General features: G+C 38.4%; 1 long non-coding RNA gene across 4 annotated transcripts in view; it reads left to right on the top strand.

Moving 5' to 3' along the window:
* The window catches only part of LOC130682984 (uncharacterized), a 57425-nt gene extending 31834 nt beyond the window's left edge, over positions 1 to 25591 (top strand). For 2 of the 4 annotated variants that reach the window (XR_008996511.1, XR_008996510.1), the window contains one exon: positions 24480 to 25591. This is a non-coding gene — a long non-coding RNA (uncharacterized LOC130682984). Of the gene's footprint in view, positions 1 to 21296; positions 23518 to 24479 lie in introns of those variants that run through there. The other 2 variants (XR_008996513.1, XR_008996512.1) reach the window with 1 other exon arrangement.
* The last annotated feature ends 885 nt before the right edge of the window (positions 25592 to 26476 follow it).

Genomic DNA, 26476 nt, shown 5'->3' with positions numbered 1-26476 from the left:
TTTCCTAGAGTTGATAATTTGCTCATTTAAAAAGAAAATTTGTTTTCTCTGTACATGTTAAGTCTTCCCAGCCCCTCCAACAACTCATAATATTCAAGGCACTGTTTTTAGCACATTAAGGATAGGAACATGTTTAATTTTACAATAAATCAATGAGGTAGGTACATTATGATCCATTTTAGAGATGAGAAATGTGAAGCAAAGAGGTTAATCAACCTTCATACATCGTAAGTGGCAGAGCCAGGATTTGAACCCAAGCAACCTGGCTCCAGCATCCTCACTTCACAGCTCAAGCAATACAGCCCTTAATACTTTCTGCACAAGAAAAGTTTCTACACAAGCAAATCTACCAGATTATCAGCTTATATCTGTACCTTTCTCCTGTAAGTCCCTGACCTCTGGTTTCTCTGGATTGCTCATTGTCTGTATTTAGGTCCACTTGTCACACTATGACTTATTTTCACTATTGTCCAGGGAATTTCCTTCCTCTCCCTCCTGGGCTGAGTCCTTGTTTTGGGGATAGCATTCCTTCTTTCTTGGTCTACCTCACTGTTTTAGGTGGAGCCATCCTGTGGCAGCCTTCCTGAGAATAGGTGCATGGAGGCAAATACTGTTTAGATCTTGAATGTGAGATGCTTGTATTCTATTGTGGTGGCACTGGGTGTAGCGCTCACTGACATTCTCATTCTTGATCAGTTAGGTGGGACCTGTTTTTCCCCTCTCTTGAAACTTTTACTATCTTACTAGTGTCTAAATTTTACAGTGGTGGAGGGTCTTTGCTCATTTCTCAGTAGGCCCTTCCAGTCTGGACGCTCATGTACTCCGGGTCCAGAAAATGTTCTTGTAATATTTATCTTGACGTTTTTCCTTTTAAGATCCTATTGGTAAGATGTTGGGCCTGTGGGATTGGCCTCCTAGTGTCATCTATTTTCTCAATATTTAAAAAAAAATGATTTTCATATATTTTAAAAATTTTATAAATATATTCATGTACATAATTTTAGCCGTTACATTTAACTTTCTAAGAACACTTTTTTATCCTAATAATAATCTCTTATTCCTTTATCTTATTACCATCCTGACCTTGTTTTAAGGACAAATAGCCTATCTGAGGGCATTAAATATAGTTGTATTACAGTTTTCTTCTTTTTAATATGTTGTCTCTGCTTTTTTGCTTTCCCTTTCTTCCCTTCTTGTTTTGATGTCTCTGTGTTTTGTGTTAGAGACTTTCTTCAAATGTCAAATAATCCTTGGCTTTCTGCTAATATTTTAGAAGTTAGGTAAAGAAATGCTGATTGGAAGCTGTGTGCCGTTGGCCACGGCTTGTCCCTGTCGAGCACACTATGGAATAATTGGGTTATGAAGTGCTTGTTTAGTTGAGAGATTCCTAAATGTCAATACCTATGGGTTTTTCTCTAGACACATGAGGTATTTATTTGGGTAAAATTTTATTAAGGTTTTGTGAAGATTGAGATAATATATTACAGCAACATAAACAGCTTAAAATTCAATGTTAGATATGTGGGTTCCTAAAATTCCTTCTGCCATGTCTACAACTTGGACTCTCTGTACCTGCCATATTGCTTAGCATTGTCTTCTCTCCCTACTACTAAGTTGTTATTTTTAATCTAGAGCTGTTTGGTTCATGCTGACCCATGTCCTCAGAACTCTTTTTCTACCTCTCATCAGTTTTATAAATTATTTTCCTAAACAATGATGGTTCTATGAAAAAAGAGGAATTATCATTCAATTTGTGCCACATACTCAAGCACCGATTGTTGAGTTATAAACTCTAATAGTTATCTGACAGTTATTGATAAACTTGACTCTTGGACTGGTGCCAATTTATATGTAAATATTATTTCCTTATAATATATAATTATTGTGTTTAGATTCATTCCACTCATTGAGATTATTACATTTATCTTGAAGTATACTAATCTTGTTTCAGTGACTCTGCTAAAACCACATGTTTATTTATCCCCTTGATGACTGTGCTTGAGATTTTCTAAATATTGGAACAGTCACACTAGACAGTTTCATCTGTTAACTTTCAATGCAACTCCCCAGGCCCTTTGGCAAATTTACTGCTAAGGGCTCTTCCCCAAGCCCTTAAATGCTATAGAAATATGATAGTTGTACATATAACTGGATCCTTAAACATGATTTCCTTTATATGGAATCAAATACTTGATTTCCTGGTCTTATCATACTAGATCTATAGCAACATTTGATACACTAACCTCTGCTTCTTGAAGCTTCCCTGGATACATCGTCCTCCTAATTTTGTTTCTATCTCCTATCACACTGGACACTCTTTTATATTTTCCCTTGTTAGGTCCATCTCCTCAACTTGACCTCTGACGTAAAAGTCCTTTGGGATTCTGTACGCACCCCTTCTCTTCACTCTGTCTACCAAGCCCCTAGGTGATTCCATCCGGTCCATATTTTTACACTGATAATTCCCTGACCTTTATCTTGAACTATGTTGTATCCCCAGGACCCTGACTCTGGTTGCCTACTTGACATATCCACATACATTTTTCAATAGACATTTAATGCATAGCTTGACCAATACAGAATTCCTGAGTCACTGTTTTTCACACACCCTCTAATTACTCCTTACATATCTCTTTTTCCCATTTTGGAAAATGGCACTAATGTCCAGCCACTTGGTCAAGCCCCAGATCTTACAATTACCCTTGATTCTTCTGTTTCATTTAAGCCACAAAAGCCATTTATCTAAAAATCACTATTAATTCAACCCCAACAAATACCTTGAATCTGTCCAATTCTCTGCCTTTCCATGATTCTTACCTTAGATAAAGACATATTTCTTATGCACTACTGCAGTAGCTACTTACCCAGTATCCGCTGTTGCACATAGCAACCATAAAAAACATCCAGAAGCAGAAATCAGATCATGCCATTGTTCAAAGTCCTCCACAAGCTCCACAAGTCTCTGTGACTTACAGAACCATACATGCTAGCTCTTGCCTGACCACCTTTCACTGGGTTCGTCACAACACCACCGCATTCCCTCCCTAGAATCGTTGGCCTCATTCTTCCTCTGCCTAGAATGAGCTTCTCTCTCATTCACACATTCTTTCTTGTACTCTTATCTTGTCTAAAGAATCTTTAGATTTATATTATGGTAACATAAACAGCTTAAAATTCAATGTCAGAGAATCTTTCTTTGCATGCCCACCTAAAGTATCTATACAGCCATTTTCTTTCCCATCTGCCTATTTTAAGCCTATGGGTAATACTTATCTCTATCTGATATTTTTCTTTTTTATTTATTGTCTGTTTAGCCCCCACCAGCATGTAAACTCCTTGAGATCAGTGACCTTATCAATCTCATTCAACATCATCCGTGTCTGGCACTGAGAAATCAGTCTATGCCTATTTGTTGAATGAATGACTTAATAGATGGATGAAAGGCTCTAAAGAAGACATCTAGTCCAACCTCTTCATTTTTAGAGGTGAGAAAACCACAAAGAAAAGCGACTTGCCAAAGATCACATAGGTAGCAGGCTGTTTGGCCTATGGTTTTAAATTTATTCATTGTTATAGTGACCTCAACTACTCAGAGCAACTATTTTTAATTATAATATTGGTTCCACCGATTTATCAGTTCCCTGTCTCACTCTAGTGTCTTATCAGCATCATCCCACTTGCAGGTGCTATGGACAGAAGCCAGCTATACGCTCCATTGTGTCAGTTGCCAGTACTGGTCGTCTTGTACTGGAGCAGCTATAAGCTTTGTTTGTGAACTTCCAGAACTGGCTTTTTGGCTCTTCTTTCCTGTTGACCCACTACAAATCCTATTTTTACCAAACCAAATACTTGATAGTGTTCATACATAGGGTAGAATTATAAATCTAGTTTGTTAGCATTTTAGTGTATAGTTACAGTTTGATAGAAAGAGCTTTGCTTTGGGAAACCTGGCTTTTCATCCATTTTCATTACTTAGAAGTTATCTGATCTTAAGCAAGACTTTAGCATTCCAACCTTCAATTTTGTTACCTGTTCAGCTTTGCCTGGAGCAGGAAAAAAAACAAAACAAAACACAAAAAGGTCCAACAACCAATTCTCTCAGTCTCTCTCATGTTCTTTCTCTCTAGGAATAATAAATATGAAAATTCACTTCACAGGGATTAAATGAACTCATTAATAATCAGTTAGTTGGATTAAATGAACTCATGAATATTTGCTGAGTGTAAAATGCTTACAGATATAAAAGATTAAATGTAAGGGATTGCTCACATTAATCAGTTCCTAATGTATTAAATATACAGCCATCAGTAATTGTTGTGATTTTTAAAGTCCCTATTATGTGCCAAACTTGAAGAATTATTTCCTTATCCAGTATACTTTCAAATAATGATTTTGATTCTTTTTAATAAAAGTATTATATTCACTGTAACCAGGCCAAATGGTAAAAAATTAAGTACCCTTTCACCTCAAACCCTACAACTATAACTCCCAGACATAAACAGTTAGCATCAGCTTGCTCTTTTTAGTTATTAATAATAAGTTGACATAATAATAGTTTTGCTCTTAACAGTGAGTCCAACATTGTTAGAAACACTTTATAACTCATTTTGATGCTCACAATAACTCTATGGCTCAAGTATTACTCTTAACCTCATTTTGTATATATGAGCAAACTGAGGCACAGGGATGGGAAGCTATTTGCCCAGTGTCACACAGCTAGACAGGCATGCGAGCTCAGGCAGTCTGGCTCCAAAGTTCATGCTCTTAGTTACTATAAGCAACTTGTCTTAGACACCTTTCCATGTGAGTGTATAGAGACCTGCATAATTTTAGTTATGCAGAACATTCCACTGAATGTTGTACCTATCAGCTCCCAATTGTTGGGAATTTTAATCTCTTCTAGATTTTTCATTATTAAAAATAAATTGCCAAAGGACATCTGGTGCTTTTGTGTGTGAGTCTGTCTATGGCAAACACTTCTAGAAGTACATAGTTAAAATAAAGGACATATACACTAAATTTTTTTAGTGATACCACCAAATTGCTGCCCACAGTGAATAGTCACTTTTATCTGGAGCCTACAAATCACTGGAATCACTGAGGGGACCTATTATTTTTATGGGCCCCTATTTTTGTTTTTGTTTTCTCTAATTGTTTTTTAGATCTGATTGCTTCTACTGTTTGACAAGGAATTTCATCACATGATAAACGCAACATTTTGGGGAAGCTCCTATTCCTGTGAAGTGATGCCAACTGCTCCTGGGCATGGGGCGAGCAGGCATCTGGTCGACCTCATGGTTTGTGCTGCCTGGTACCCTGAGGCTCTGGAGAAATTATTGTGAGGCTGTTCACCTTGACTCAGCCTGAGATCCACCCTGACAGATTTATTGGCTCTTAAACATTTATTTAAGCAGAACCTCTAAGCCAATATATGGTTTCATTCATTTGCACTCCAGGGAGAGAGAGAAATGAAAACTGTGAGGAGTGAAACTTCACAGACATGTATCTCCACCTCTACCTCACCCTTGCAAACTTCTTAAGAAATGGAATTCTTCATTTCTTTACAAATCTAGGTCTCTCTCTTTTTATTTTAACTGGAGTTTTTCTAAGTCCATTAGTATGTGAAAAATACTTTGGTAATAAGGACATACAAAGGAAATAACAAGATTACTCAATCAACTACTTCACTGATTATTTGTTTTGTAAGGGAAAGCACTAAATAAAATTTGATGCCTGCCTCCAAGAAACTTGCTATCTTCTCCAGCTTTTGTAGGAATGGAGTGTGGAGAAAATGGATTGAGTTTAAATAGAAGGGAATTTAGAGCAATAAGTAGGAACATATAAGGAAGATCAGGACTGACTAATATTATACCTATTTTCTTGATGAGAAAAATAAAGCTTAGAGAGGTTAAATGACCTAGCATAACTTCCTCAAATAGAAAGTGGTGAAGTCACAGTTCAAGCTTCAAAGGTCATGTTCCAGTTTCAAAGGTCATGTATTCTTTGTTGTGCCCTTTGGTGGTCTCCAAACCTAACAGATACAACTTTTCTAGTTCCATCAACTTAGCATATTGATATCTTTTTGATGTGCTACCGGCACATGGGAATGATAGACAAAATATTAAAAAACTTGTTTAAATAAATGGCCCAAGAAGAAAGGAAAAGAGGGAGGGAGACAGACAGACCGACGGAAACAGAGAGAGGAAATTCCCATGTGCCAAAAATAAAGAAGAACCTTATAACCAATGCAGTAAGTGTATAAACTAATGCCAGAACAGAGCAGAGAATATCAGACATGGCTATGGGAACTAATAGCTAGGGACTGGGGTTTTTAACACATATCTAGAATGAAAGGCTGGCCCTTGGTCTAGTAAAAAGTGAGGAATTAGAAATGAAATTCATACATAAAGCTAAGACTGAGAAAGAACTGCTCTCACCATATAAAGAGACTTCAAAACATCATTCACTTACTACAAATGCAACTGGCAAGATTCTCACTGATGTCTGGTTTGGAAAAAGTTCCCCACAGTAAGTGGAAATTATAAAACCTGTGTCAGGCATAGATGTAGAATCCAAATTTTAGGCTATTTTCATAGTATGGGAATCCCAAATAGAGATACTAATTTCGATACTATAAATATTTCTGACCAGTGAAATTCCTGGACTTCCCAGGAGAATGAAAGCTAAGTCTTCTCCACAAGTTTACTACCATACCTTAAAGTACACAGGAATTCCACTGGGAAAATATATCCTAGCTGAAAATAGGCTCACAATTTAAAAGCGCAAATCAAATAAGGAAGTGGTCTGCAACATGGGAGAGTAAGCAGATAAATGTGGGAGGAAGAAGACCACAGGAGCCTCAGATAATCATAACAGTCTGAAGTTATCTACAAATTAAGTATATTTACAATCACCAAAAAGATAAAGAGAGAAATAAAAACCCTCATGAAAGAACAAGACACTAAAAAAGAACAGGCAACCCAATAGAACAATCCAATATGAAAAACAACCCAATAGAACAATTCAAAATGAAAATAAAATTAAATTAAACACAGTGACCAGCTGTAAGAGCAGTCTGGCACAGTTAAAGAGAAGATTAGTGATATGAAGAATATATCTGAGGAAGTTACCCAGAGTGCTGCAGAGAGAGAGATAAGAGGTATAAAATAAAAAAAAAGAGGTTACGAGATAAGGAAGATGAAATTATAAGTGTCAATTTAGACCTAATGGGAATTTCAGAGGAGAAAATGGGGAAAGCATATTATTTTAAGTGAAAATAGCTATGGATTTTCCAGAAATAAGAAAAGCCATGAAAGTGCAAATTGAAGAAGCACACTGAGTTCTACATAATATATAAACCTACTGCTAGATGCATCATATGAAGAACAGGACACTAAAGATAAGGAGACTCTAGTTGAACAGCAAGTAGCAAAAAAAAATAACATACAAAGGAACAACCATAAGAATAGAGGACATCAGCAAAGCAGAGACCAGAAAACAAACCTGGCAGATTTCAGGTTTACCTGGGAAGTATATTAAAATACAGTATTAAGGTTTTACTGCAGATGCTCTGGATAGTATTCAGGAATATGCATTTTAAAAAAGCTCAGATCCTCAGGTAGACTTAAAACTCTTTTGTTCCTTAGCACCAAATACATAGTCACCCATATATTCATATATTCACACAATTATCTCAAGTGTGTGTTACCCCTCCTACACTCCTTTAAAAAGTGGAGAGGTTGGATCCATAATCAAGGATAATTTTTAAAGTTTTTTTTTCACCCTCAGTCTCTAGGGGATCCATGGTAAATGGTGCCAGATGATCCCAAAAGAACAAGGCATAGGAGTCAACACAAGCATCTCTGACCTCACTATTCTATTTGTCTACCCGTCCTCTCCAGTTATGAATGATGAGCATCCGAGGAGATGGGGCCCTGCCTCATGCCTCTAGAATCCTGTATGTGTGTTTGATGGAAAGAATGAGTGGCCCATGTGTGAAGCAGTGGGTAAGACATGATTCCTATCTTACTTGGTATTTCATAGGAAAGACACAAAGACACTTTAACCCATCAATAGAGATGTTACCAACTTTGCCTTTATAGACATTTTGTTCTCAAATTACCAATTAACTACTATAATAAAGGCTAATTTCACATTAAAGTAATATTAGGTATAAGTAGAATATTTACAATAGCCATACTTTTTGAACTAGTAGCACCACTTCTTACAGGAATTTATCTAAATACCTCAAACACACAAAAAAACCTTTATACTCAAAAGATGTTCATTCTAGCATTATATATAGGTGAAAATCTGGATGTCTCTAGAAATGATGGTGGGTGGTGAAATTTTGGCACATTGTTCCAAACACATATACTAATATATTTGTTTTTTGGCTTGAATTTACACACATACTTGCTTTTCCCCTTTCAGTAGACAATGCTTAAATAATGGCACATCCACATGTCAGAATTACTCCAGTTTAAAAGTTATGTTTTGAACAGACAATTCACAAAAGAATAAAAATGTACCATAAAAACATATAGAAATATTTAACCTCAGTAATAAAGGAAATAATAAAATTCCATTTTCATCCATTAGATTAACAGTTTCTATTTTAAAAAAAGGATTGGTAAAGCCTAGTGTTGATGGAGTTGTGGAGAAATGGGCACTACTTTGTTTTTGGCAAGATAAGTTGGTACATATTCTAGAGAGATATTGGGCAATATGTAGCCAAAGTCTTGAAAATTCACATGAATTTTTTTTCCACTCAGCAATTCTGTGTAAAAACTATATTTTAAAAAAATTGAAGAAGTGTAGCATTGTTTATATTATGAAAATTTGGGACAACCTAAGTATTCAAAAATAGGAATTATTTAAATAAAATATGGTGTTATACAATGAAATATAGTTAAGACATTTCTAACAGACAATTTAAAGGTTGCAACATTGAAAGTAAACCAAAGCAATACTTTTGTTAAATTGTAGATAAAAACACATAAAACTTCAAGAAAGAGATGTACTAAGATTTGATAATAATTCTCTCTGGGTGGTGAAGATTTATGGGTGATTTTTCTTTTTTCTTTACATAGTATTTCCTATAAATTTTGCAATGAAATTTTAATTAAAGAAAGAAGGGTAAGTGATGGTCATAAAAAACTTTGAGCTATATGAGATAATGCCAGTTACGGCAAAAAATGAAGGTTGTCTTATGATTACAACTATGTAAGAATGTGTACATTAAAAGAAGGAAGAAAGGGGGAGGGAGAAAGAGAGTGGAGGAAAAAAACTCTCCTGACCACAGTTTTCTCTGACCAGTGGAATGTGGGCAAATGATTTCCATTTTTATGAATTTTTCATACTTCCTAAAACACTACTAATTTTATACTTAGATGAATCAGAAGGAAACTTAAGAGAGTAATAGCATCTTTCCATCATATTTTAACACCAAATTTATAAGCTTAGTCAGGCTACCACATTAACTAAGTTATACAAAATATTAGTACTGAATTTATTATTTCAATCAATGAGAACAGAGGAAATTTGGAGACTTTTCTAGAATCCCCTCATGAACCCACCCGGGAGCTGGGCAGGATGAGAACTTGCTTTCTCCGCTCAGCATTCCATGTGGGTCTCTAGAGGGGATGGGCACACTGAGATCACGGTGGCGCCGCGGTGCCAGGCCCGTGTGGCGGTGCAGTTGCTTTCTGGCTTGAACTCACACATAGGCTTTGCCTTTCTGCTTCCAAGCGGAGGGTGGCTTGACTGCACCAGTCTGGATGTCAGCAGGCGGCCTCTGGCCCCAAAAGCTTTCTCTGTGAATTACTGTGTGTGGTTTCTGCATATGGATACTTGGCACCCACACACATATTCCGTATTCCAGTAGAAGATGTCCAGATTCTGGCCTGGATTTTGGACCAAAGCCAGACTTTTTCCAAAGAATCACCTAGTTTCCATCTGCTAAGATACCATATTCCCTTTCGCCTTTCCAGATACACAGCATGCTCTCTAGTCACTTTCCAGCTTCCAGGCACTCCTTCTCCAGTCCCATTTCCACATAGCCACCTGATGAACTGATCTTGTCATTCCGTGGCCCTAGAATCTTCTGCGGCTTCTCATCACACTCGGGATAACATATGTATTGCTCAGATGCAACACACAGTCCTTCATGATGTGTCCCCACCTTCACCACGCATTTCCCACCTTCCTCTTGTGCTCTAACACAGTCCCTGGACTTGACCTGCTTTCTCACTTGTCTCTGCTTTTCCACATGCTGTTCCCTAGCTTTCTCCACTTTGTGCCCCCTAGCAGTGCCTCCTCATCCTTCAAAAGTCAGTTTGAGGGTCACCTTCAGCCAGAAGCCTTTCCTGACTTGCCTCTTACTTCCCATCCCCCCATCCAGTCCCAGGGGTCTTCACACATGACCCCTACAAACATCCAAGTGTATTTGCCAGCTCAGCTCTGTTCTTTGCTTGATTGTGAGGTCTTTGCAAGCAAGGACTGGTTTTTCTGTGGTTTTATTCCAGTGCCTCAACTACTTTCATGGTTTCCAGGGAATAGCAAGCACTCCAAAAATGTACCCAGCCCTCTACTCCTGGTATAATCCCAACATACACAAGACATGTACAAATACGTTTCTAGCATTAAGCCCCAAACTGGAAATAATCCAATTGTTAACCATGGAATGCATAAGGAAATCATGACATTTTAAATAAATCCTCTGCACCAGTGAGAATGAAGAAATGCATGTCATGAATTAATCTCATAAACATAATGCTGAGTGAAAGAATCCAGGCAAAAAAGAGTAAATAATGTATAAATCAATTTCTATATGCTCAAAAGCAGGCAAAAGTCATCTAAGTGTTAGAAATGAGACAGTTACCCTCGACAATACAAGTTAACTGATAGGGAGCATCTGAGATCCCAGCAATATTCTGTTTCTTGATCTGGATGCTGACTATGTGAACATTTTCACAATGTATTTATGATTTATACATGTAACTGTATCTTACACTTTAAAAGAAAGTTTGATTTAGGAGACTTCCCTTTGTGAAATACATTTCTCTGTGCTGTTTGGGACAGTGACAGAACTGGGGACTGCAGATTGTTCCAGGGAATTGTCAGCTTGACAGATGTGCTTTTTCCCCCACACAGAATGGGGTCACATGGTAGAAAGGAAAATTTATCTTAAAGATTTGAAAAACTCTCCCTATATTGAGTTTAGATTTGCTTTAAGAAAGGTGATGCCTAATGGCGTCAGCAGGTGTTGATCTGGATAGCTTGACTTCTCAACTTGAACTTGGGCAAGTTCAGATAACTCTGGAGTAAGTCAGGGTGTAGATAAACAAGTAAGTATAGTTGGAATTTCACTCCTTGCTTGGTATCTTCATCCTTCTGCTTTTAAGGCTCCTGCCACCCATGGGCATAAGCTTATTTGGCCTGCACACGTCCATACAGCCTTCCATTTACTTTACTGATTCACATGTTACTGTTGCAGTTGAAAACTGGTTTTCTTTGTCTCAGTACAAGGATTGTGCTTAATTATCTAAATTGGTATCTTTCAGCTGTTGTGTTTGGCTTTATTCCCCCATACAGACTATGGGACATCTTTAAAAATACATTTCTTCTCTTTAAACCGACAAATGTGGAAAAGGCCTGTCTTTGCAGTTTGTGCAGCCATTTTGGTTGTCTTATGATTATATCAGGACAATATCACTGAGGGCAGGGGAGAGTACTGGGTTTGAGATGCCTCTGGTTCGCATGGTGGTCATTTTCTCTGCCTGCAAGCAGAAGCCCAGGGATCAAAGCAGAGAATAACAGTCAGTGTTTATTAAGCATTTCCTATATACCAGAAACAGATCTTAGCATTTTTATAAACTGTGGCAGGCAGAATAATGACCTCCCCAAAATGTCCACATCCTAATCCCTGGAACCTGTGAATTTGCTACATTACATGGCAAAGGGGCATTAAGGTTGCTGGTCAGCTAACTTAAAAATAGAGAAATAATCTTGGATTGTTTGAGTGGGCCCAATGTGATAAAGGTCCTTATAAATAGAAGAGGGAGGCACAAGAGAAGATCAGAATGACGTGATATGTGAACTCAGCCTGCCATGGCGGGCTTTGAAGACGGAGGACAAGGCCATGAACCCTGGTACGTGAGTGACTCTAGGAGCTGAGAAGAGGCAAGGAAAGGGATTCTATCTGAGAGCCTCCAGAAGGGAATGCAGCCCTGCCAAAGCTGTGATTCGTGCCAGATTTTTGACCTATGGAAATATAAGAAATATATTTCACAAATTTGGGGTAACTTGTTACAGCAGCAATATAAAACTAAAACACACGTAGGTTTTCTTTGAATCCTTACAACCGTATTGTACCAGTCAGGGAATTTTAGGAGTTGACTGACTTGGTTATTGACCTGGATGTCATGAGACAGCAAGATCTGGGGACAAATCTTGAGGAAGAAATACTATCTTACAAGGCATCTCCCCAAAGGGAAGCCTTTATAATCTTCTTCAGGCCAGGAGCAACAGGCACTTCCGAAGGCCCAGTGATTCTGAGGACTCGGGGCCCTCAAATTCTTCCACCTAGATGTCCCCACCCCATGTCCTAGGTGTCCATTCTTTCCCTATCAGTTACGCCAACTATAGCATATTAAATTTGGTAAGGCTGCATATCAAGTCTTCTCTGCAATTTGACTCTTAAGTCCTGGGTCTGATTTTCAGCCCCATCTGCCTTGTGCCTATAGTATTGGATGGTCTCTTGCAGTCCACTAGAAAGGCCTTTTGGGTTGCACATGATAGCTTGTGTTAGGTGGTTGCCTAGTGTCAGCCTGCCAGCTCCATGGCCCTTATGATTACTATTGGTACCATGTCTTTCAAGTATTAGTGAGTTTGCATATGCCAGTATTCCATCCCTCTTGACCCCAGGGGAGATTCTTAGTAACTGTGAAGTTATAATGTGTCAGGAGATAACACTACTTCTCTCCTACATGGGTGTTTCTTTCTGGTTCATACAACATCCAATTCCACAAATACCCCCTCTGCTACATCTTAGAATTAAAATAATGTTACTTCAAAGTCAAGACAAAATACCAAGAAATACAGAAGTGGAACTCCTAGATATGTCAATTTGCTTGTGTTTTACAAACAAAATGATAAATTTGATAACTGAAAAATTCCCCAAAGTTTCCAGTCGTGAATGAAGTTGAGGAAGTTGAACCAGAATTGTTATTAAAATATTATGTTCTACCTTTGCCTTCCTTGTAATGACTTAATTTTTAAAGAATGCTAATATCTACTTTGGTTTGCCATATTTTTTCATTTTTACAGTACTAGAACTTTGTCAGTACTCTGAAGGATAAATGGTAAGAAGGAATAGAGTGAACTCATATGTAGCATTACTAAATTTTTCAAGAAGCAGGGCCCACGGACTTTGCATCCTTTGTCCATCTTTTCCCTCATCCCCTTATCCTCAGAATTGCAGAACAGGTGTGGAATTCGCAATTAGAAGAGCAGGATTCCATGTTATTTATTGTCTGTGTGCCTGAAAAGTTGCTCTCCAGCCTGCTTAGGACAGATAAGCAGAAAACACACTTGGTATCACTCTGCTCTTCCCCTTGCTTATGATTCTCCAGCCACACCATGTTGAATTTCTACAACACGCCAAGCTCTTTACCCTCAGGAGGATCCTGTGATTTCCTCTGCCTAAACTACCCTTCTTGCTACTCTCCAAATGGCTGGCTACTCATGCTTTAGGTCCCAGCTTAAATATCACACCACTGAAATCCTAGGGAGTCCTTCCTTGACTGTCTGTCTAAACTAGATCATCTCACAAAATTCACCATCCCTGTACATTATTTCCTTTATGACATTTATAACATTCTGTAATTTTATTTATGTGTGCATGAAATTTACTGTTTATACATCCAGCTATGAGACCTTAAAAGGCAGTGCTAGGTCAGACCTTAGCATAAAATATTCTTAATAAATACTCTTTTAAGCAAACATGTGAATGTACTTCACTGAGCTTGAGTGTATTAGTGACGCAGTATAGGTGAAAAACATTTTAATTGTAAAGTATTTTTATCTGTACCAAACACTAACACTAGACACAAATAATATTTCATAATATCCAAAATGGTTCCCTAATGGATCAGTGATTAGATGCTACCCCCAAAATAGGGGAGTATCTCTCTGTACTTTATGGATTTTTATTTGTATAACAATGTTTCAAATGCTCACATCCATAATTCTTACAATATTTTCTTGAAATGTGTCTGTTACTTTATCTTAAGTAAATGCATTATGTGCAAAATTTGAGTTGTGTGAGAATGACACATTATCAGGGCTTTGAGTGTGTAAATGATTATATGTAAAGTAAATGATTATATGTAAGAGTCCAATGTTGCTTTCCCTTTTGCCTACCAGTCAAATTCTTCAAATTCCTTTGATGCCAGAGTTAAGTAAGAAAGGCAATGTAGGACTGAAATAAATATGCCTCTGAAATGCCAGTCGCAGAAGTATCCATCAGCTTTGAGCCCTGCCTTCACTGAGCATTGGATACGCATGAGAATCTGTTGCTTGCCACTGTCACATGATTTGCATCCATAATCAGAAAAAAATGAGGCTGAAAGTTCAGGTGCGGATTGACATTCTCTAGCTTGCTGAAGGAAGTAGATCATGATCTTTCAAAACTATGAACGATCATTCAATGTCCATTTCTTCTCAGCCACCTGTAACATCAAATCAAGATGCATCAATGGAAGGCTAAGATTTTGCATTGCAAAACGATACCCAAATAATCTAGCTATTTCACATAGGGCTGGGGCAAGGGGAAATTCATCAAGCAGTGGGTTTTTAAGAGAGAAATTTGGCTTGTATCTTTTTATACATGAGGTGAAGGACTCTTAGGTTGAAAACATTATCCAGAAACAAAATCCTTTGTGACTGTAATCCTGTCAACAGTTTAATGATAATATGTCCTGGAGTCATCATTAGAAATACGTAAAATGGGCACACTGGTCTCTGAAGCACATGAACTATCTAGGATCTATGGGAAGTCCATCTCCATGTAATAGCATGCTGTCTTTCACAGGTACAGGATCTGCCACTAGTACTTATTTAGTGATTTTCTCAAACTACACCCTCCTAGATTATTTCCAAAGGACCATAAGAAGCAGGGTATAATTTGAGGACTCAGTGATGGCCTGGCTGCCTTGGAGTGCTGTGGCTTTCCATTTTACATGGGTCCAGAGAGGAAAGAACAGTATTAGTACTTACATTTTGAGTACCTGTGATGAACCAGGTTATATTGCAAATATTACCTCATCTCATTCAGCCCTCTAACACCTGGTATGAATTTTTTTTTTTAATATTTGTTACAAGGAATCAAACAAATCATCAATGGACACAAACTAGTAAGGACCAGAGCATGCATACAAACCCATCCCAGCCACCAAGGCTCATGCTTTCTCCTCTATACTACCTGCTCTGCACTTGAACTCTATTAAATGTTGTTCTGCTCTCCCTGTCAATGTTAGAGCCAGTGCTCACCAGCAAGGCAGATTGGGTCATTGGCTTTCAACGAATGCTCCCTTTTTAAAAAATCTAAGTTCAGGCCCTGGAGAGTTTCCTCTCAGTGGTTCATAGCAGTGCCTATTGACATTGTCAGTCAAGGTGGCAGGGTCCTTAGGAAGAGCCCAGCTGAGTCTGCTCCACCAGTGCTGACTGCCGGGAGCTGAAGCTGATGCCCACTGAACGCCATACTCCAGCACTTTCTGTAGCAGAAGCTCTCAGGATTGATGGCTTTCAACTGCAGCTCTCCTAAATCACCTTTCTGCCACATCCCTGGCCTTCTTTCCTAGCGATGAGACCCCTTGTCAGGAAATAATCCTTCTAACCACTATTAGGCAAATCATTAGCGTAGTTCTTTATGGACTTTCCAGTCCCAGCCAGCTTTGGCTACCCAATAGGTGATCATGCATAAAGCCGCACAGATCCTTGAAGAAAATTATTATTACAACTTCTTTGCAGATTTCCACTCTGCATCATACTTTTGTCTGCCCCCTCAGCCTGCTTACTTGGCATTAGGCCAGGAAGTACTCAGCTTTCTCTTAATCTCCGAAGGGGACTATTCTCCAAGGAGATAGGAATAGGGAAACATTTACTTCTAGGTACCTAGACTCAGGTTCTATAAAGATGTAATACCATAAAAATCTGATTCTCCCTTCTTGGGGCACTGGAGCATCTAAACATATCAAGACCCCAGAAGAGTCCAAGAAATTCTTCAGTCATCACAAGCAGATGATTCAAATGCAAAACCAAGGCTAATTCAGGACACATACTGAATATTTTTCTTTCTCTCATGCTTTCTATGATAATTTGATCTCTCTTAACTTGAAAGACAACCTTTATTTGATTGAACTGTCTGTGGCTGCCAATTGGTTTTCTCTCTTGCCTTTTACTATTTACTTTCTGGACTAGAGATGAACCTGCTTCAATTGCCCTATTTCCTCATATTTTTTGCAATTTGGTTTCTTCCTCCAAAACTCTAATATTGGGTTCCAGGGACCTTTTTAAGTGCTCATTTTCTTTCCCCTCTCTCTAGAACTTTCCAGGAGAGACACCAAGTCTCTGGCTCTCAACTCCAGTAAGCTCCTAGCCAAAAGTTAGCCCCAACTTATTAGTTACATATGGGAGGCATCTTGGAAGCAAATCTTCCAGCACAATAATCACCACCGACCACTGGCTACTCCCCAGCTAATACTTCAAAAAGCAGAGATAAGCCTTCTCCACGGAGCCCTGCCCAGGCAGTGTTCAGTGGGAATCAGCTTCAGCTCCTGGAAGTCAGCACTGAAGGAGCAGACTCAGCTGGGCTGTTTCTAAAAGGGGAAAAAAAGAAATGGCTCTTGTTTTAAGCCACCGTATTAAGTAAAATATAACTTCAACCCTAAATGGTATGACCTTCCCCTGAATCTTTCTATATTATCCATCTATGACTGAACAATGCTGTCTTGCGTTAGAAGGTTTTTTTTTAATGTGTTTAGAGAACAATGCTAGCTTGATGAGTATCTTCTTGGAGATAGGTATCTCATACTGCATTTGTTGAGTTAGCACTGTGGCTTTCTAGGCAGTAAATACTCTATAAATATTTCTTGATTCCAACTAATTCAGAAACTATGTGTTGTATAAAATAATTACTTACTGAGCAAATTCTGCAAATATGAGATATGGTACAGCACATATTAAAAGTTACCACAGACTCTAGGTAGATAAGTACACTGACATTTAAGATACTAAAAGATTTACATTATAGGAAATGCATATAATCACCAATTTTTCAGTCCTCTAAAATGGTTACTTAATGCTGCATTGGTATTTTATATCCAAATCTTGGAATTTATTTTAAAAACTCAACCCACAGTGGAGTCTCAACACTCAACAAATTCTTTTTGATTAGTCAATTACAATACAAATGAAACAATTTTGTGGTTAATTAGCTAAAAATATCTGTAATATTATCTGTACAAATATTATATCTATAAATAATAATTGCCACTAACAGCCAAATTAGTTAGACTTCAGGTTTTTTCCTAACTCTTTGTATTTACATCAATTTTTTCCCTATATCCTAAGCAGTTAAGTTGCATCTAAAAATAATTGGAATGCAAGGACTTCTCGAACGGCAGAATGAGGGGCTGTGCAGATGTACTCCCCAACAAAACAACCTTAACTGGTTAAAATTATTTTTAAAAACAAACTACTATTTCAAATCTCTGTAAATTTCCTAAGGGAATAGAGCAAATGCATAAACATTTATTCAAGAAAATCCACTAAATCTTGGTAAGAATAATGAGAGACTTTATCAGTTGAGTCATGATCTGCTCCATCCCTTCCCCTCTTACCCCCTTCTCATCATGATGAAAGCTCCACTTCAAGGAGGGCTCCCTGTCTCCCAAATTGCCAGTCAAGTGCTGTAGTATCTCTGTGGGATGGACAGGTGCCAACGTTTCTCATTCTCCTCTAGCTTCCCATTGCAGAAGCTAATTTTTAGCAAAGGCGGCCAGGTTGTCAGTAGCTCCCCTCCTCCATACAGCCTCTCTCTTAGGCCCACTGGTTCTATCTAAGGCAAAGTAGGCTGATAATACTGGAGCCAATTACCCTCACCACAGTTTGCTCATAGAGAAGATATTCCACCCTGGGAGAGGCAAGATGAGAAGACCAGAGGCTATTGCCCCTACCCAGTAACCCATTCATTCAAGAAGAGGAGTCACATTCCAAGAGAATTAAGTCTTTGTCCCAGCTTCAAGATCCAAAACAGTGACTGAGATTTTTCACAAAGGTTGAGACAGGCCCAAAGAATATAAGGTATTGAACTCTTCTCAGATAAAATGCATTTATTTGGAATAGAATGTGAAGAAGTTTAATCCTAAAGGCATTCTCAAAGGACAATGGAGAGTTTGGTGGTAAGCAATTAAGAGAAGGTTGATAATTCCATGAAAGCAACAAGGAAAACTCTAGGTCAGCTAGATTACCAGAGAGAACCAGGTAAAGGGGTAACTGCTAAAATGAGCCCTCCTGGAGTCAGAATAAACCTCAGACTGACCCTATAAAGGGGCCTGAGTTTAACTGAATCAGACTCTGGAGCAATGTATGTACTAGGAAATTATCAAAAGTAAGAAAGTAACCATTCAGCAATTAGTATAACCTAACAGCTGGATGTGATATTAACAGACACAAAACATATAACTGGAAAATAGACAAAGAGAACCCTGTTAAAACCAGTCACCCCAGGCTGACTATGCACCTTCTCAAGAATGACATCAGAGGCTTTACACTGCATAGGAAACAGATTTTGCTAAAATACCCCATCTATGTTACTGAACAAATAAGCAAATAACAAGCCTGAGGGAAGAGAAATCAACATCCAGAGTTGCTACAGTATCACATCAAAAATGTTCAGTTTTCAACAGAGAAAAATTATGAGACATGCAAAGAAACAGGACAATGTGACCAATACAGGGGGATGAGGGCAAGCAGGCAACTGCCCCTAAGAGGGCCCAGATGTCAGACTTAACAACTTCACAGCAGCCATTATATCTTCAAAGAACTAATGGAAACCATGCTTTAAATAGTAAAGGAAACTATGATGATAATGTATCATCATCAAATAGGGAATAATAATAGATAAAAATTATAAAAATGAACCAAATGGAAATTCTGAAGTTGAAAATACTGTAACTAAAATGAAAACTTCACTAAAGGGACTCAACCAAGATTTTAACTGGCAGGAGAAAAAGATAATGACCTTGAAGGTAGTTTTATTCAGGTAACACAATCTAAATAGTTATAAAAGAAAAAAGAAAAATTAACAGTGCCTCAGAGAAATGTGGAACATCATTAAGAATACCAACATATGCATAAAGGGACCAGAATGAGAGGGGAGAAAAGGGAGCAGAAAAAACTATTCAATGAAATATGGCTGAAAATCCCCAAATTTGTTGAAAAACAGTTACCCATACATCCATGAAGCTCAACATAGTCCAACTAGGGTAAATGCCAAGAGATCCACACCCAGATGCTTCCTAACTGAAATGTTTAAAGACAAAGAGAGAAGATCTTAAAAGCCGCAAGAAAAGGGACTCATCAAGTACAAGGGAACCCCAAAGATTAACTGCTGATGTCTCACCAGAAACAAGCCAGGAAGGCAATGGGATGATATAGTCAAAGTGCTGAAATTAAAAAAATAAAATAAAATAAGTTGACCAAGAAACTTACATCCAGCAAAATAACTTTTTTAAATGAAGGCAAAGTCAAGATATTCCCAGATAAATAAACTGAGAGAATGTATTGCTATCAGAGTATTTTACAAAAAATACTAAAGGAAGTGCTTCCAACTGAAAGAAGTGACCACAGATAATAATTTAAATCTATGTGAAAAAATGAAGAGCACTGATACAGGTAATTATGCAGTTATAAAGGTAGTATAAATGCATGTTTTTCTCTCTTATTTAAAAAAGGAGCTGTGTATCTGTATGTACGTATGTGTGTGTGTATATCTATGTGTGTGTGTGTTTCTATGTATATATATAATTGTATTTTGGGGCCTATAACATAGAAATAGACTATATTTGATTACCAAAAAGATGGGTGTGAACAAAGCTATACTGGTGTAAGGATATAACACCATATGCTAACTAAAAACCACAGCAACAAATGAGAGCAAGAAATGGCAAATAAGATAGTTAATATAACAAACTCCATAAATATATGTTTGTTCTCCTTTCCTCTCTCAGATCCTTTAAAAAATACAGAATTATATAAAGTAATAAATTATAACACTGCACTGTTGGGTTGGTAATATAGATGTGATATGCATAACAATGATAGCACAGAAAGGGGAAAGAAACAATACCACTATATGGGAGCAATTTTTCTCCATTTTAGTGGAATTAAGTTAGTGTAAATCTGAAGTCGAGTATGAAAATTAAGATGTATATGGTAATCCCTAGCGCAATCACTAAGACAATAACTAAAAAATATATATAGTGAAATGTTATGTTAGAAAATATTCATTGTGCAGGATAAAGAAGATGTGGTACATATACAAAATGGAATACTATTCAGCCATAAAAAAGAAGCAAATCCTACCATTTGCAACAACATGGATGGAGCTGAAGGGTATTATGCTCAGTGAAATAAGCCAGGCAAAGAAAGACAAGTACCAAATGATTTCCCTCTTTTGTGGAGTATAACAAAGCATAACTGAAGGAACCAAACAGCAACAGACTCACAGACTCCAAGAAGGGACTAGCAGTTACCAAAGGGGAGGATAGGTGGGGAGGGAGGGAGAAGGGGACTGAGGGGTATTATGATTAGTACACATGGTGTGATAGGGATCATGGGGAAGACAGTGTAGTACAGAGAAGGCACATAATGAATCTGTGGCATCTTACTACACTGATGGACAGTGACTGCAATGGGGTATGGGGGGGACTCGATAATATGGGTGAATGTAGTAGTAACCAGATTGTTTTTCATGTGAAACCTTCCTAAGAGTTTATATCAATAATACCTTAATAAAAAATAGAGAAAATATTCATTGTACAAAAGAAAGAAGTAGAATAGAGGAACAAAATATTGTTATGGGTTATATTGTGTCCCCTCACCCAAATTCATATATTGAAGTCCTAACCCCCAGTATTTCAGAATGTTACTTTATTTGGAAATAGGGCCTTTACAGAAGTAATCAAATTAAAATAAGGTCATTAATGTGGACCCTAATCCAATCCAACTAGTGTCCTTATAAGAAGAGGAAATTTGGACACAGACACAGACAGAGGGAAGACCACATGAACAGACGAAAGGAGATGGCCATCTTCAATCCAAGGACAGAGACCTGGCCGCATCCTTCCCCACAGCTCTCAGGAGGAGCCAGCCCTGCTCACACCTTGATCTCAGACTTCCAGCCTACAGAGTTGTGAGACAGTGAATAACTGTTGTTCCGTTGCCCTGTCTTCCTACTTTGTTATGGCAACCCTAGAGAATTAATGCATACAAATAAAACAAAAAGTAAAATGGCAAATGTAAATCTAACTACATCTATAGTAACACCCAATGTGAATGGATTAAACATTCCAAACAAAAAGCAGAGATTGCCAGACTGAATAACAACACAAGACCCAACTATATGTCATTTAAAAGAGACACACTTTAGATTCAAAGATACAGATAGACTGTAAACAAAAGGATGGGAAAAGATGTACCCTATAAATAGCAACCATAAAAAAGCTGGGGTGACCATACTGCCATAATGGCAGGCAAAACAGACTTTAAAACAAAAATAAGTTAACAAAAATAAAGACATTTTTATTAAACCAAAAGATCAATTCATCAGGAGGATAGAGTAATTATAAAAATACATGTGTCTACCATGTTGCTCATGTGAAACCTTAATAAGATTGTATATCGATGATACCTTAATTAAAAAAAAATACTGAGTCCAAAAACAGAGCCTGAAACATCTGAAGCAAAAAGTAAAGAAAATGAAAGAAGAAATAGATAACCAACAATCATTAGAGACTTTAATACTGTAATTTCAATAAAATAAATAGGCAAAAGAAGAAAAAATAGAAAGGTTGAACACCACCATGAACCAGTGAGGCCTAACAACTGCACAATAAAGATTCTTCACAAGTGCACGTGGGACTTCTCCACAGAGGTCCATATGTTAAACAATAAAACAAATCTCAGTAAATTTAAAGGAATTTAAATCATACAAATGATGATATCCACGATGGAATTAACTTAGAAGTCAGTAGCAGAAAGAAATTTGGGGAATTCACAAATGTGTTGATATTAACCCACTCCTAAACATCCAGTAGGTCAAAGAAGCCAAGAGGGAAATTGGAGAAAAGTTTGAAATGAATGAAAATTAAGATATAATATAGCAAAAGTTATGATATTCAGATAAAGATAACTTAAGACACGCTTAGAGGGAAATGTATAGCCTATATTAAAAAAAAGGAAAAATCTCTTATCAATCACCTAACATTCCACTTTAAGAAACTAGAAAAAGAAGAGCACATTAACTCTAAAACAAGCAAAAAGAAAGAAAAAAATATTAAAGTAAAATTAATAAACTGAGCAATAGAGAAAAATTTTTAAATCCAAACAATTCTTTGGAAAAAATCAACCTTTAGGTAAACTCACACACACAAAAAAAGAGAAGACTCACATTACCAATATCAGGATGAAAAAGGGGACATAACTACTGACCTTATAGAAATAAGAAGACTAAAAGGATACACTATGGACACTACAGTTGTATGTCAACAAATGAGATGATCTAGAAAAAATGAACAAATTCCTAGAAAGACAAACTACTAAAAGTGACTCAAGAAGCAACAGAAAATCTGAATAGGTCTAGAACAAGAGATTAAGTAGTAGTAACTATTTTAAAAAGTTAATGCCTAATGATGGAAGGGGAACATTTTGGCCTGGTACAGAGTCAACTTCCACTTCATAGGTTGGTTCCTGGTAGTTTGTGGGACACCCCTAATGAGAGAAGGACTGGTACAGAGTCCACTTCTCATAGCTCCTCTGTGCATGGAAGGTACCTATTTCCTTACCACGGTTCTCAGCCTCTCTTTTTCTCTTATTGAGACTTGGCTGCTGAGAGAACTCATTCTGCTAAGCTTGAATCCAAGTCTTGGAGCAAGGCAGACCCACTGATTAGTGGTAAAACAATAATCACATAGGTTACTACTGCTGTATGTAAATTCTACCTCTCAAGGTTAGGAAATGTCAACCTAAAGGAAGCCTAACAGGGTTCCTCAGTGTAGGATTTCTCAGAGCCTTCAGTATGCTCTTGAGCCTTGACTGTCCTCAAGGAGACATTTAAAATTTGCAGTATTTCCCAAGCTTATTTGGCTAGAAAACAGTTTCTCACAGAGCATTTCATGGAGCTAATGTTCTATAGAGAAACACTGGTGTAGCCCAGTGCATTCATTTTAGAGAAATGGAGCCTAGAGAGACATGAGAAAATTGGAGTCCAGAGAAGCAAAGTGACTTAGGTTGTACTTTAAATTACTAACAGAGCCAGGTCTTGAACCCAGATCTCCCATCTCTCATTAGGTACCCTATGCTCAATGGTAGCCCGATGATCATGGACTACCTGCGATGGAAAGCTTGTGAATTGTCCTTTCTCTGTTGTTTGTGCACTAGAAGAGTGTCATCCTTCATCAATTGTCTAAAGCAGAATGAAAATATTTATCATTCCCGTGATCAGCAATTGTCACCTAGTAGAAGAAGCTGAAGACAAGGAAAATTGAGTCAATACTCAGGCCTGTTGGGTATTTCCCTAGCTGTCTAGTGAAACATCATGCTTCTCCCCTTACATAGGTATGTAGAGGTCTAACTATGCAGCCAGGTGTGGTCATAAGACAAGTTCTCACTAATGGACATACAAAGGAGGTCATGAAGCAGGAAAGATACTTTTTCTACTCTCTTTTCCCTTTTACTAACTAGATGCTAAGAACACTGGAGCCCTAGAAAATGAAAAACTATACCATAGAAGGAAACCTGCTTTCTGAACCTGCATGTGATGTGGAAAGAAGTCACTGGCTTACCTGGGAAGAGTCTTAGCTGAGCAAGAAACAAATTTCTGTGATAAATCACTGAAAGTTCTGGGTTTGATACAGCAGTTCACATTGCCTTGTTACAATGAAAGAAAATATGGACAGAAGAAAGGACGGATGTCAAAATCTGTTGGGTTCAGAAATTGGGAGCACAGAGCTAGTCCACCTCAACTAGAAAGAAGCTGGTACAAAACATACTAACCCCTCATCTCAGGGACCAAGGGGGCTGGCACGCAGTACCCCTGATGCCACGCCCTCCCTCAGCCCATCTCCATTCATTCACTAAATCATGTTACTCACTATGTATTCTTCATGGTGTCTTCTCTCTATTCCCACTTCTAGGACCCAAGCTGGGGCATCGTCATCTTTTGGCTGAATTACTCTGAATACTCTCTGACTAGTACCAGCTTCTGTTAGCTGCTCTCCTTGCCTGCTGCTCATTAATCTATTCTCCATGCTGTGTGTTCAGAATCATCTTTATAAACACACAAATCAGATTGTGATCCACCTCACTCCCCAACCCCCAGCTTGAATCCCTTCAATTAATCCTTAATGTGATTGCAATAAAATTCAAACTCCTTTGCAAGATATACATGGACCTCCTTTTCAGCTCTCACTTCCCCTGTCTTGGACTCTATCTCCAGCCATTCTGAATTTCATTCGGCTCCCTGAGCGCATCTTGCCTCCCAGCCACTGCATAGGGTATTTCCACTTCGGAAAATGGCCTGCCCCTTTCCCTCCTCCCCACCATGTCCTTGACCCCTTCCTTCCCACCAATCTGACTCCCACCCCACTGAGCTGTCACTTCTGCTGGGAAGCTTCCCCAATGCTCTCAGACAGCATTAGCTTCTTATTTTCTGTTTGTCCTTAGAACCCAGTCCCACCCTTATCAAAGGACTTTCATGCTCTAATTATATCAGTATCCTTCACTGGAATGATCCTTGAGGGTGGGAACACCTCATTCACCATTAAATCTGAGCACCGGTTGGGTGCGTGGCACAGAGCAAGTACTTGAAAAATATTTCTTGGAAGAATGGATAGGGTGGGCATGGATGGTGGGGATGGATGCCCGTTCTGGACAAGCCCAAGGAAAGAAGTTTTATATAAGGCAGTAAGCAATGTTGCTTAACTATTAGTGAAAATAGGATTACATTTTTTCCCATACCCTTATTTATTTAACTCTGCTCCATAAATGTCTTTTAACATGTGACAATCCAAAGTTGCTGTTTGTTGGATTTGGCTGTTTGATGGATTTGACTCATTGATTTAGTTTGTTTTCTAGTGTGAGTAGACAAGCCAGCACATTTCACTCCCTCTCTGCAAACCAGACTATGAATAAACCTGGCTGTTTGGTCATGAGGAATGCTGCACGCACAGGGCTAAGATCTTGGCTATGGGGGCAGAGATGTCTGGGCTGGGTCCTGTGGCAGGATTCACCACTGGCCACATGAACTTGAGCAATGAAGCAGTTTCTACAGTCCTTCTCAGAGTGTCTGGTACATGTTAACAGCTCGCTAGTTGGTAGCAATTATGATTGTTACATTTTCTACAAAAACTAATATTATCATTATCCTGCCCTAATGTTGCCATAGATCGTGGCTACTACTGGGGAGGTTGTACACTGTGTGGAGGAAAAGTAACCCACAGAGACCAGCCCTATGAGGTCATCTGGAAAGACCGATTCTCCTCATTGGACAGACAAGAAACCTGCACTCAGCAGGGTGAGAGACCTGCTCCTAGTCACGTAGCCAGTGAGCGCAGAGCTGAGGCTCAAACCACAGCTGATTCTGAAGCCAGTTCTCTTTCCACTACACTGCACGGCCCCTGGGTGTTGCATTTGCAGGTCCCATTGTCTTCCAAGTGTTTAAGATCAAATAGGACTAAGGATTCCAAATCTGCCCTCTGGAACTAGCTGTTGCCCTCCATTCTGTAGGTGCTCAGGATTGCGGGCCCCGGGGAATTCTGCCCAGGCTCTAACACTCACGGGTGTGGCTCCTCTCCCCAGACGGCCCTCTTCCAGGCAGACAGACCCGCTCCCTCAGAGACCGGAGTGTCCTTCTACAAAGTGGCTGCTGCATCTCCCTCTGGGACTAAGCAGAGAATGCCAGCTACCCGCTGCCCTCCAGAAGCCATCTATGGAACCTGAGCACCCTTACCACTTGAGCAAACATCAGGGTCTGCTGAGCCTCTGAAGTCTGGTTCTCAGTGCAAATTGCCAAAGCAGATAACACCTAAAGTACTCAGAAAATCATAGATTGTCCAAGCTTGACAAGACCTGAGGCCTCATCTGAGTCTGAACTGTTTATTCTGTAGAGAGGCACTCTAGGCACAGAAACAAG

The sequence above is a fragment of the Manis pentadactyla genome, chromosome 3 (genome assembly GCF_030020395.1).
Source record: "Manis pentadactyla isolate mManPen7 chromosome 3, mManPen7.hap1, whole genome shotgun sequence".
NCBI classification, from domain to species: domain Eukaryota; kingdom Metazoa; phylum Chordata; class Mammalia; order Pholidota; family Manidae; genus Manis; species Manis pentadactyla.
The sequence above is the reverse complement of the archived record's forward strand: the minus strand, read 5'-3'. Positions and strand labels throughout refer to the sequence as shown.